The sequence below is a fragment of the Rhinoderma darwinii genome, chromosome 1 (genome assembly GCF_050947455.1).
Source record: "Rhinoderma darwinii isolate aRhiDar2 chromosome 1, aRhiDar2.hap1, whole genome shotgun sequence".
Lineage (NCBI taxonomy): Eukaryota > Metazoa > Chordata > Amphibia > Anura > Rhinodermatidae > Rhinoderma > Rhinoderma darwinii.
This window is the reverse complement of record NC_134687.1, coordinates 466,645,467-466,659,927: the sequence shown is the minus strand read 5'-3', so window position 1 is coordinate 466,659,927 and position 14,461 is coordinate 466,645,467.

Below are 14,461 nucleotides of genomic sequence, written 5' to 3'. Positions count from 1 at the left end.
TCTGCTGCAATAGGAGATAGGGGTTGCAAAATTTGGTGACAGAGCCTCTTTAAAGGGGATGTCTACACCCACCCCAAGACACATAAAATCTTTAACATTAATTCCTTCTACACATGTAGAAGTGAATATGTAATATACATATTACAGTGCCCGTGTGATTTAATCTATGTGGGTGAGATCACGACAGAATGTCGTTTGAGATTGAACAATCATAAATCTAGTATAAGGACCAAAAAGGTGGAATTGCCCGTAGCACGACATTTTGCTGAAACTGGACACACAGTACAGCAACTTAAATTTACCATCATTGATGGGGTTTCCCCATTAAAACGGGGAGGGAATAGGGAACTGATTTTAAAACAACGTGAAATACAGTGGATTACAAAACTTAATTCCTTACATCCTTATGGTCTGAATGTGGATTATCCACTCAATGTGTATAGATAAGGTTAATGCTGGGTTTACTTAATAACATACCTCCGCTGTCCAAATTAATTTTTTGCATATATTAATGCATCTGGATTTGATCTTTTGACCTGTATTTCTTCCAATAAATCCTGTTGACACATATATGGGTGGTATTTGGAATATAATATGTGTGTTAATATCTTGATTATATATTCCAAGGTGACTGTATAGTGACATTCTCCTTTTTTCTTCTTTTATAAGGACTACTTCATAATTGTTATTGGAATCATATGATCGGAAAAAGGAATCATTGGACTCATATGTGACTGTTGTTCTTCTAGACTACATTTATATTGATAAAATTATATAATGAATGTAATTTTTTTAATTTTCTATTGGTCATATGGTGCAGCGGTACCGCATGAGTATGAATAATACCCTAGGGTTAATCTGTCAATTTTTTCTATAATTTAAATCTTACTATTTCTGATCCTGTATGTGTATCCACTATGAGATCGGTGGCGTCTCGATTGGCAGCAGTGATGGCACTAATAAACTTTTAATAATAATAGTCATTAGAATATGACACGCTCTGATAGAGTCAATTAGGTTTATTCGCCTCTTGGCCAGTACCCACTATAAAACCTCTTGGGGATGATATATCCGCTGGAGATCTATGTGGTGACTGGAGACAGGTTACTCTCTTATGGATAAGGAGAGATGTGATCGGTACCGGGAGGTTGAATACCTTGTAAGTGCCTGAACGAAATTTGCCTAAATGACGTTGTTTGCGTAAAGGCGAACGGACTTTTTTCTCTTGTTGGAATGACATGCTGGATCTTATAAATTTCCCTTTTGAGATAACTATCCTCCTTTATGTAACAATAATAGGTTATGGTTAAACTATGGATTTACCTGGCAGGGATTGCGATATTCCCTCTTTAAAGATGGCGGTTTTGAATACCAAACAAGGGATGACGTCTCTATGGTTGAATCTCGCGAGACATACCTGAGGTTCTGCTGCTACATGTTGCCTTGACGTCATTTGATTTGACGTTCAGTTTATCCAATCTATGCGCTCCCTGCGGGCATGCGCAGTAGGGTGTGTTTTACGCCGGTTTGGATGACTATGGACTATTACGTGCTGTACATATGAGTCTCATGATTACCTTTTTTCCTTTCATAGATCGGTGAGTGCCAGCTGATCTAATTTTTAATCAATTACACTGTGTTAGTTTAATCAATCATGAAGATTAATTTTTATATGTTGGACATGTTGCATCATCTGTTTGTATTATTGCATCTTGTCATAACTCATGTTCACTATCTGAATTTTGTTTCACTTGTCGCTTTATATTTATAATATTTATGTATTTTTATATTTTTTATTAATTATGTATTGATTTGTAACGCTGATTGTCTGGGCTTTGCCCCCTATTTATACACGTGTATGCTTTAACACACTTGACTTGAAAAAGCCTTCATAGGGAAGGTGAAACGTTGCAGTGGATGCCGGATGAATAAACTAGAGTTTTTTTGAGTGCTGCTTCTATCTCTTTTTTTGTATATAAATATATATATATATATATATATATATATATATATATATATATATACCAGCAAAGAGACCAAGCAGCACTCGGTTTCCAAACAGGAAAGTCCAATAGAAAAGGGTGCCAGCAAGCAGTCTTGATCCAGAGACCATATAGATATCCCAGAAATAAATCCTGCAGCACTCCGGTAGTAGAGGTGAAAAAAGTGTGGTTTGTTGTGCCAACATGGCAAATGCAACGTTTCCGTCCCACCTTGGGACCTTTTTCAAGCATCATGCTTGAAAAAGGTCCCAAGGTAGGACGGAAGCGTTGCATTTGCCGTGTTGGCACAATAAACCACACTTTTTTCACCTGTATATATAGATATATACTGTATATATATATATATATATATATATATATATATATATATATATATATATATTTACATTGGTCTGTTATTCTATGCATTACATCTATATAAATACATTTTGCTAACTGTAGTTCTGTTTTGTTGTGTATGGAGTGCTGGTATACAGTTGTGCCTTTAAGAGCTTGCAGTTCACTAACCCTTCCGGCTGTAGAAATATCCACTAGAAGGAGTGGGGTTTCTTATAAGGGTTCTTACAACGGACCCGTGAGAAGTACCAAGCCCATGTCCCATTGGGAACAAGGAGATGAATAATAGCGTAAGATTACTTAATAGTCTACCTTTAATTTCCCAGTTTTAACCCTTTATCAAGTCTTTCTTACAAGAAAGTAAGGATATATGTAATCTCAGGGCTGGAAATAGATTTTTCTTCACACCAGCAATGGAGATTTTTTCCATACTTGATCCTAAGATTTCATAGTATATGGACTTCTAGCTGACAATAATGATGTCTAATAATAATGACACTAATAATGAAGAAAGTCTAATCTCCCTCAAACTCCTCTCCTCAATCTTCTCGCGTATTGGCACCCTGCCATATGTGGACAGCTGAGATATTTACAGACCATTTCTCCACCTAGGACATACTATTTTGGCACGTTGTTATTAATGTCTGGTTTTTGGTACCCCTTTGTTTGTTCAGGTAACTTAGTCAAACCATGTTATGTCACTGAACTTTTTATCTTCTTGTTCATGGGGAAGCGTTGAAAATGACAAAGCTTATGAATATTGCTCTAATTTCCAGAGTTAACCTACATGAGCTCTGCAACCTGAGGATGAGGCATCTGTTATTAGAAGAGGGTGGACAAATTTGAGGAATCTCCCCCTACAAGAGGGGGTTTGAACTGGTTTCCAAGTGGAGAACAAACCTTTTGTCCATACCTGTAGGAGATCTGTTCTAGTCAACATTTTTCTCTGAAGTAACCTGAAATTAGCTCATGCCCATGGAACTGCTTCATTGTTCTGATGAAGGTCTGAATCAGATCAGAGACTGACTCTCTTATCTTGAGACGCCTTTGGACTTTTTGGACTTTGCAAAGGCATTTGACACTGTCTCTCATAGACATCGAATGAGTTTAGAAAGTATCGTTTGTAATTGGATTGAGAATTGTCTCAAGGACCATATCCTGAGAGTTGTGGTCAATGATTTCTACTCTGAATGGTCCCTGGTAATAAGTGGTGTACCCCAGGGTTCAGTGCTGGGACCACTATTATTCAACTCATTTATTAATGATATAGAGGATGGGATTAATAGCACTCTTTCTATTTTTGCAGATGACACCAAGCTATGTAGTAATGTTCAGTCTATGGAAGATGTTCGTGAATTGCAAGCGGATTTAAACAAACTGTTTGTGCGTCCACTTGGCAAATGAGGTTTAACATAGATAAATGTAAAGTTATGCCCCTGGGTACGAACAACCTGCACTTGTTGAGAAGGATCTGTACTTGTAAATCATAAACTAAATAACAGCATGTATTGTCAATCAGCTGCTTCAAGGGCCAGCAAGATATTGTTGTGTATTAAAAGAGGCATGAACTCGCAGGTATGTAATATTACCACTTTACAAAGCATTAGTGAGGCCTCATCTAGAATATGCAGTTCAGTTCTGGGCTCCAGTTCATAGAAAGGATGCCCTGGAGTTAGAAAAAATACAAAGAAGAGCAACGAAGCTAATAAGGGGCATGGAGAATCTAAGTTATGAGGAAAGAATAAAAGAACTAAACCTATTTAGCCTTTAAAAAAGACGACTAAGGGGGGACATGATTAACTTATATAAATATATTAATGGCACATACAAAAAATATGGTGAAATCCTGTTCAATGTAAAACCCCCTCGAAAAAAAAGGGGGCACTCCCTCTGTATGGAAAAAAAAGGTTCAACCTGCAAAGGCGACAAGCCTTCTTTACTGTGAGAACGGTGAATCTATGGAATAGTCTACCGCAGGAGCTGGTCACAGCAGGGACAGTAGATGGCTTTAAAAAAGGCTTAGATAATTTCCTAGAACAAAAAAATCTAAGCTCTTATGTGCAGAAATTTTTTACTTCCCTTTTCACATCCCTTGGTTGAACTTGATGGACATGTGTCTTTTTTCAACCATACGAACTATGTAACTATGTAACCCTGGAGTGCGACAGAATTAGCCATTCATCCAGATATGGATCAACTTGAGTTCCTTGTAACCTGAAAGTCACTGCCAAGGAACTATATATCTGCTTATATTCTGCCCACAGACCAGACATCATATTCATTGTGACAGGTTCCTCTTTATATGGCCTGATACACACAGCCAATGCTTCGTCAGGTGCCATATGTATGGAGAAAGACTTCTTGGAGAGAAAAGCTAGATACATTCTGCCCAGAAGGAGCACTCCTCAAATCTTTTTCCGTCAGATTTGTACAAATTCTGACAAAAAAACACTTGAAATCAGAGGCACGTGTGCTGCAGGCTGTACTGTGCCGTAATACGCACATGTGCACTAAAGCCTAAGGTTTATATATTGGTTTACTCCAACAAATCAAAACATCCTGTTCAGTCAATACCCAGACCCAATGCATTACATTGCATATCCTGGCTACACTTCTGTGAACTAATGTGGCTACCCAATACCAGTAGCAGGATAGCCAGAGCTGTAAGTTCCGGAAGTTTCAAATTCTGGCATGAGCGCACATTGTAAGAGCTTCGTCTAAGTTCCAGCATTTCCACCTATAATACTGCCGAATCCTCACCGCAAAAATTCCTTGGACTGGGGCATATCGAAGGAAGAGCCATGGTGGCCATAAAATGAGTAAAACACCAATCGGCTTCAATAGACCGTCTTAAAGACTTTGCCCGGCCTGCAAACCAACATGGTGTTGCTCCGCCGGAAGCATTGCCGCCCGAGTGCGATGATGCTATGGAAGATGAAAAGGACGAAGCTCCCACTGAAGCATATTACTGCTCAGCTTCTAACAGCCATCTGTCAGTCTACAACATCCCTTACTACCAAAATCGAGAAAGTCAAGGTAGACCTGAGCCCATTACGCCAAGACCTAACAAGTTACGGGATCGGGTAAGAAACACTGAAGCCCACATCTTTCAGATGGAGAGGTCACAGGCCAAATAGCAGCCTGGAAAAGGCTGCAGATTTGTGGGCACAACGGTCTGATGACCTTGAACACCGGTTACGCCAGAACAATGTACGTATACTTTGTCTACCGGAACAGATGCCGGGACTTTTATGGAGCAATGGCTGAAAGACACCCTGCCAGAGGCCAACCTATCACCAGCTTATGCCATTGAACGGGCGCATCGAGTTCCAGCTCAACCACCCCCGCCAGGAGCGACAATGTGCCCCATGCTGGTGAGGCTGCTCAGCATTAAAGACAGAGATGCCATTTTGAGAGCTGCTCACCAAATAGGTCAGATCACCCATCTTAATGCCAACATCACAATTTTTCCGGATTTCTCTGCTGCACTCCAGAAAGCTTGTGCTACCTTTGTGGGAATAAAGAAATGTCTGAGAGGTCTTTAGATCCAGTACTCCATGGTTTTCCCAGCAAGGCTACGAATTGTTTATAATGAGAAATCCATTTTCTTTAACACCCCAGCAGCAGCCGAGGAATGGCTGAATAGCCGGAATAGTAGAGCACCATAAGGCTACATCCTGTATTTACACCAATGTTCTTGCCGTTGAATGAGCATCTTCTACTTGGACCTGTAGAGGGACTCTCCAACTGAGTATACAAGTTATTTTGGTTGATTTATTATGTGTCAGTTGTAGATAGCCTTGGAAGAACACCTAGGACAGCCTATGCCGACTGAATGCTTACACCCCCCCATCTCTACACCTTTTAGAGTACATGTTAATATAAGAATATCGGATGGAGGTTAAGACTTTATATGCCAACTCACTAGCGACTGCTCTGTATCTCCAGATATAATGGTCCTAGGATTGCCGCATAGCGACTCTTTTTTTTTTACATAACGCAGTCTATATGCTCGGTGCAAGTACTTCCAGAGGACCTTTCTAAATGTATAGGAGGTATATGCATATATCGTATGTCTTTATTGTTTGTGGTGTGAGGGCCATGTGTCGTCTCGGGTCGTTGGGAGAAGAGGTAACCGACCTGGGACGACATGTCGCTACCAAGCCATACCATCCTATCTTGATATCTTGATATTGTTTTCGTGAACTGGCCAATAGCCCCATTCAGACTAGCATTCGTTTTTACTTCTAATTGCGGTTACATGGTTATAGTATTTTGTAGTCCTGTGATGCAACAGGTTATAGGAAGCTGGATAATGGTTAGATTGGAGCAATAGTCTGGACAGGTCTTTGGTTTATTACAGACTACCCCAGTGTTTAAAACTAGCCACAAATTTTCTTTAGATATATACAGTATCGGGTATCTGAAGTGACTTTTATTTTTATATTTTTTTTTATAGAATTTCCTCTGTATTGCTGTTTCAAATACCAAATATTGTTCAACAATAGCAATGTCTTTAAATGTATTCTCAAGGAATGGGAGAGGCATGGGAGATGCCCACAAAGGTATTTTACCAGATTCGTAAACATAACCCACAAATGATAAGTTTCCAAGAAACACACTTGCGACCAGAAACGACAAGATTTATACAAAAACCATGGATACAATGGTCAGCACATGCTACCCATACATCCTACTCCAGAGGTGTGTCCCTTTTATTTCATAGACCCCTACAGTGGGAACCAGGGATGTTGAAATAAGATGTAGAGGGGTCGTTATTTTTTTGTACAGGCCTAGATTGACTATCAACCTTATGTCCTGCTAGGCATCCCTCCAACGCAGTCTCTGGCTGCCTTATATGAAGCAGCAAATTTCGCCTTAGCATGCCATCATGCCTCGATCTTATGTATGGGAGATTATAATGCGATCGCTAATCCCACGCTAGATAAATTTAGACTGGTAGAGGTAGGAGTGTACCTTACACCACCCCGACCTTCTTCTCTAACATTATTTTTGTCAGATGTTGGCTGGTATGACCTTTGAAGACACATCTGACCTGATGTCATGGAATACACTTGGTATACCCACTTGAAAAAAGTTGCATGGTGGAACTGCAACGTTGCTTGGCTTTAAGCATGGGTAAATAAAACCACAGATTTTCTTACTGGACCTTGCTGGAGTGCTGATATCTTTTTTCTTGTATGGTATTTGGAGCTGTGGATTAGGCTCTAGTTGTTTTGCACCCACCACTTTATTACACGAGTGCTGCTACATTATAATATTTTTGGTACTTGTTATACCCCAGGTAGAAACCCATTGTCTTGCATAGACTATGTTTGTAATGTAAAAGCATGCTCTATGCTACATTCTATTGAACACCTGCCACGTACATTTTTGGAACATTCAGCTATTTTAGCTCGAATAACATTAGAACAGAGGGGAGGGGGGCAATTCTCGAGTAGGAAAATACACCCATTTTGGTTGACACAGTTCACTCCACAAGATCGTATCCCAGATCAGTTGCAAATTTATGCCCAAGCTAAACTCGATTATGACTAACCACTCAGCTTACTGGGAAGCACACAAAGCATACCTGGATGTCTTCAATCCTGCATTTCATATATAAATAGGGAATCTATAAAGAAAGAGAACCAACTCACTGACTCCTGTAAGTTACTAGAGGCAACCTACATATCCAACCCTCAGATCAGAACAAGGTTACTTGGCTACAGTCGGGTAGACAATATCTACTATATCTGACCTGATTAGTAAAAAAGATTTTCTGTTTACTCGTTTCAAAGTATTTTGAGCAAGGTAACCAGTCGAGTAGTCTATTAGCTCATCTTAAAAATTAAAAAAACGGATGGCTCAATCCTAACCTCTACATCAAATATCCTTTCCACGTTCTCGAACTTTTATAAAGACTTATACCAGACCAAGTTCAACAGGACAAGGGAGGAGTTACTTAATTTAATTTTGTGATCCTATCAGTTATCCGATCCTATCTCCTGATCAGCGAGCTAAACTAGATAGTCTAATCACTCCGGAGGTGATATCTCAGGCATTGGCAGATATGACTAGGGGGAAAGCCTTGGGCCCAGATGGCATACCTTTGGAAGTTTACTTACAATACAAAGAACAATTACTCTCCGAGCTACTGAAAAAAATCTCTAACAGCTAAGTCCCACCCAGACACCTTCCATGAAGCAATTGTAGTCGTAATCCTTAAGCCAGATAAGGATCCCTTAGATTGCATCTCATATAAACCAATAGCGTTACTAAACATTGACTACAAAATATTGACTAAAGTGTTGGCCAACAGGCTCAATGGAATTATGACATCACTCATACACTCAGATCAAGCTGGATTTATACCAGGGAGAAGTAAATCGGAAAATCTACGTAGAGTCCAGATTGTATCCCAGATTGCAGAGAGAAAAGTAGAGGATTGGGCCTTGGCGTCTTTGGATGCCAAGGTCTTTGACTCCGTTGAATGGCCCTATCTGTTGTATATCCTCCAAAAGTTCAGTTTTGGTCCAGTGTTTAGGCAATGGATTGCCTTCTTATACCATCCTCCTAGAGAGGCTATATCCTTGAATGGACAGTTATCCCCTTATTTTCCACTGGCACGTGGCACCAGGCAAGGTTGCTCGATATCACAATTGTTATTTGCCCTTGCATTAGAGCCATTGGCCATTCTACTCAGAAGAGATGAGATCTACAAAGGGGTGACACACAGCTTTGGAGATGACTGTCTGTACTAGGGGTACTGCTGTAAGGGGTCCGGCCAAACATAATTGAAAGGGGGCCCGGAAACTGCCGCGACTTGCCTTTGGTAGAAACAAAACGGCCCCTGCAATGGGGTCCGTTCTTTTCCCCAAAGGAAAGTCGTGAGCTGCGGGCCCCCCCTCTCATCATGGGGGCCCGGCTACTGCGTGCACCCGCGAATGCCCGTACCCACGGACGGCCGCGAGCGGACTCGCGCACCCGCGTTTGCCCGTGCACACCGGCGCACACACGACTCACCTGGGCCTCCTCCTTCTCCAGAGAGTAGCTGCGTAAGGATAGGGGGAGGAGTCATGTTGCAGCACGGCGGCAGGCGTTCTCCGATACCCGCCATTTTCTGGAGCCTGGAGGTGAAGGACTGGACCTGGAAGACATCGCCTGACAACAAGGACTGGAGTGGGAGCCAGCAGCTCATCTGACACGGTAAGTAAAGTGTCTGAAAGTGCTGATTAAATATGGCCCTGTTCACACAGAGTATTTTGCAGGCAGATAAAATCTGCCTCAAAATACCTTAATGAATTTTGAGGCAGATTTTGCCCTGCCCACACTATCTTGCCGCGTTTTTTTCGGCATTTTTTTCCCACGGCAATTGAGGACTGCAGACAAAAAGCGCAGCGAAAAATGCATTTTCTGCCTCCCATTGATTTTGATGGGAGGTCAGAGGCGGAACCGCGGCAAGAAAGGACATGTTGCTTTTTATTTTTTCTGCGACTGGCTCCAACTGATTTCAGCTGAAATCAATGGAAGGTGGTTTTGGAAATTTTTTTGGCACTGATTATGACTCAGTGTCCGAGTCAATATCAAGGCCCAAAAACTCTCTGAACTGGGCCTTATCATTAGGGTAGGAACACACTAGGCATGAACGGTGCGGATTTTATGCAACACATTTCATTGCGGAAAATCCGCAGCGTATAACAGTAGCAGCAGAGTGGATGAGATGTGAACAAATGTCATGCACACACAGTAAAAAAAATGTACCTGCAGTGTGGTTTTTTAAGCCACAGCATGTCAATTTATGCTGCGGAATCGCTGCTCCTTTGTTGCGGAAATGCTGTGGTTCTGCCGAAAAAAATCACAAATGAGAAAAAAAAGGCATTTTTTTATTTTCAATTCATAAAAAAGTTTAGACTTACCCCGGCCGTAGTCTAGGCGACCCGATGCTCTATTCTCTGCGTTGGAGGCTCCATTGCAGATCTGACCAAGAATACCGGATACAATAGTTCAGCATGCTGCCCTATTGTTTTCATTAAAACAACGGACACTCCAACGGAAATCCGACAAAACCCATTAAAGACAATGGGTTTAGTTTGCGGCAGGTGTTGTCCATTGTGCAACAGATCAGGCGCTTCTTATTTTTCTGTTGTTCTTCTCTGATGGAGGAGAATAACGGAAAGCTGAATGCAGGTGTGAACCTAGCCTTACATTTTGCGTAAAATAAAACTTGCACTCCCATGCAGGCAGAGCTTGTACGGAGCAGCGGTCAAGCATGTACTCTGCTGTTTCCGTCATTCCCATACACTTTGAATGAAATGGAAGCGTGCACGCTTCACCGCCGCTGAATTCAATGTCCCCCTCACTGTGGGGGATGCAGTGAGGAGGATCTGGGGGTTTGGGACCCTCGTTCTTATGAACACAAAAAAAAAAAATTAAACTGTAAAATTATTGTTAACCTACCTGCTGGCCTGACTTTCTTGCTTCCTGCTCCGTTCCCTCGTTTTGGTCCCAGATGTCCGGGATCCAAGATGGCTGCTACTGTCTCAGACTTGCATGTGGAGAGCATTGCCTGCCAGTCTGAGACATACCCCCACCTCCTTCACTGCTCTCGGAAGGACTAGCACCGATGATGTCAGCGCTGTGTCCATCTCTTCTGACAATTCCCCTGCTGGGTTCTTGACATGGGTTTCCGGCTGCAGCAACCTCCTCACTGACAGCGCGTCAGTGGAGGACGGAGGGAAACAGCGCCAGGGTTGGCATGAATCATCTTCTGTATGTAAGTTTATCACATTGTATGCTTGTAACGGTCATATATGTTTTATTGTCTGTTTTTTTTTTTTACAGGTTTCAGTATCTTGGACTACGTAAGATCGTCGTAGGATCGAATTTTTACCAATAAAATTGTCAAAGCGGGCTGTAGGGGGCAGTTTATTTCAATAAAGTGTTTTTTATGCATTTTTCCACTGTTTAAAAGAACTAGTAATCGAGGTGTCTGACTGACACCACTCCATTACAATCGCCAGGGTTTGGCGTCAGCCAGAGGTGTGCTATGTCCACTTTTGGCTGACACCAACCCCTCCAATCTATTATTCCAGTACCCAACGCACCAGGGGTACTGGGAAGGGCCTAGGACTATCAGGAGTGGCCCATCTAATGTGATGGGTGGCCTCTGGGATGGCCGCAGGCTGGTGTTTTTAGGATAGGAGGGGACCAATAGCCATGGACCTTCCCATCCTGACAATTTCAGACTGCGGTTGTTGGTTTTTCTTGGCTGGATAGAGAAATAGAAGGACCCCACATGTTTTTTGTTTATATAATTTACTTATTGTTTTTTTTTTTTTAAGAAAAGCATTACACTATGCTATAAATACCAAAATATACATTAAAAAAAAAAACATGGACAAAATCAATAGCTGCAGCCTGATTATCCGGATGGGAAGGTCCATGGCTATTGGTCCCATCCTATCCTAAAAACACCGGCCTGCGGCTTCCTATTACGTTGGTTGTGCCGCTCCTGATGGTTCTCGCCTCTTCCCAGTACCCCTGGTGTGTTGGGTACTGAGGTAATTGGAGGGATTAGTGTCAGCCAAAGGTGGGCATAGCACACCTCTGACTGACACCAAGCCCTAGCGATTTTAATGGAGAGGTGTCAATCAGACACCTCGATTACTAGTTCTGTTACACAGTTTAAAAAAATATAAAAAACACTTTATTGAAATAAACTGCCCCCTACAGCCCGCTTTGACCATTTTATTGGTAAACATTTGATACCACGACGATCTTACGTAGTCCAAGACACGGAAACCTTTAAAAAAAAACGCAGACAATAAAACATATAAGACCGTTACCAGCATACAATGTGATATACTTACATACAGAAGATGATTCATGACAACCATGGCGCTGTCTTCCTCCGTCCTCCACTGACGCACCGTCAGTGAGGATGTTGCTGCAACCGGAACCCCTGTCAAGAACTCAGCAGGAGAAGTGTCAAAAGAGATGGACACAGCGCTGACATCATTGGTACTTGTCCTTCTGAGAGCAGTGAAGTAAGTGGGGGTATGCCTCAGACTTGCAGGCAATGCTTTCTGTATGCAAGTCTGAGACAGCACCAGCCATATTGGAGTCTGGAAAACGGGGACCGGATTGAGGAAGCAGAGCCAAAAGCAAGCAAGTGAGGCCAGCAGGTAGGTTAACAATAATTTTGCAGTTTTTAATTAGTTTTTTTTTTTGGACTGAATGATTGCTTTTTAACCAGTAAGCAGCAGATCCAATGTGAGTCTAGCTGGGGTGTATTTAAGTTGCTCAGCAGTCTCATGCTGCAATCTAGCACATCTTGTCGTCACGCTCACAACGTCATAAGAGTTAACCCTAACGTTCAAAATTCTGTAGAACTAATGACGAAGCTCTTTACAATGTTTATATATATATATATATTTTCACTTAATAATTTTTATTATTGCTAAAGGTCCAAAGCACTGAAGAGCAATCCTAGCGACTCCAACTGCTGTGTCTGGATAGGGCAGTGGGAGCGGTTCAGTTTAAGTGTGTGGTAAGCACTTGTGAGCTTGATGCCCCCCTGCTGAAAAGAAGAGAAGACTGCAAAGGTAAGGAATAATATTTACACACAGGGGTGTAACTACATTGTGCTGGGCCCCATGCCACACTTTTGAATAGCCTTGTCCACCTTAAGCATGGACCCCAGAACCGACATAAAAATGAAAACATTTTACTCCCTACACATATGTAGCGGCGATTCACAGTATTGCAGCCTTCTCACAATGAAGTAAATGTGAGAAGGCTGTAATACTCTGAATTGCACTACATCTGTGTCGACGATTCACAGTGAGCAAGTAGAAATGAAGGGGAAGCAGCACTCGTACAAGCGATGCACTCCCTTCAAAACAGCTGATCGGCGGGGGTCCCGGTAGTTGGACCCCGACCCATCAGCTATTGATGGCTTATCCTGAGGATAGGGCATCAGTTTTTAGGGGCTGGGAAACCCCTTTAAGTATTATATTAATTAAATCTGCAGAAAAACGATTAAAGTCTATATATTTTTACATTAGAGTAAAGTAGGACCCTGCCAAAAGTGTCTACCTTGTCATGGTGGCAGGCTTCAAAATCTTTTGGCAAAATAAAAAGTTATTAGTTATGTATCACACAAAGAGCGTGATATGGTGCTGGATGGAGTATTGTTAACGGGCGGTGCCACGGTAGGGGGGCCCAGACAATTTAGCTGTATGGGGCCCTGAAATTCCTGAAGGCAGCCCTGCCAGGGATTATCCAAATTGTGGTCTATCCTAGACCCTATATGCCCTCTTATGAGACAATCCCTGCCAATGCACAAAGTGGCTCATAAAGTTTGACATGCGGCATTGAAGATTTCTTTCCAGGAACAGATAATAGCAGAAACACCCCTTTGGCACAATGAAGCGCTTAATCACTTGAGACGATCATAACATGCATTCTTCTGGTCACAATTAGGTATGAATATCATAGGAGATCTATATGAAGACAATCGTCTTTTATCTTTTACCAAAATAGAGGAAAATTATCGGGTCCCGAGACAAGCTTTCTATAACTACATCCAACTTCATCACTCATTGCAAGATCTTTTTGATGGTAGGGATATATCCATATTCTCTTATCCTTTAATAGGCATTAGATCACAGGGACCATGGGGGTTTGATCTCCTCCATTTACTCCCACGTCCTACATGCAAAGGCAAACAAAGGAGCTTTCCCAGCCATGGATAGGTGGAAGGAGCGGATTCCATCTCTGGATAACGAGTCCTGTTTGGACTTCTTGGAATCCTATAGATTAGTTTCACCAGCTATTAATAACAAACTCATACAACTTTATATTATCCATAAAATCTATCTTTCCCCAATCCAACTCCACAAAATAGGTAGAATGCCAATTCCCCAGTGTCATAGATGCTCACATAGTCCTGCAGACTTCCAACATATGATATGGGACTGTCCTGACCGAGGTCACAAACCTTCTATCGCAAATTTTGAATATCCCAGTGGCATTGAATCCGGGGATTTGTTTGTTTGGGTTGGTGGAGGTGAAGCTATGGCTTTTAGGCCTTCAGAGACTATGGGGTTTTGGACAGA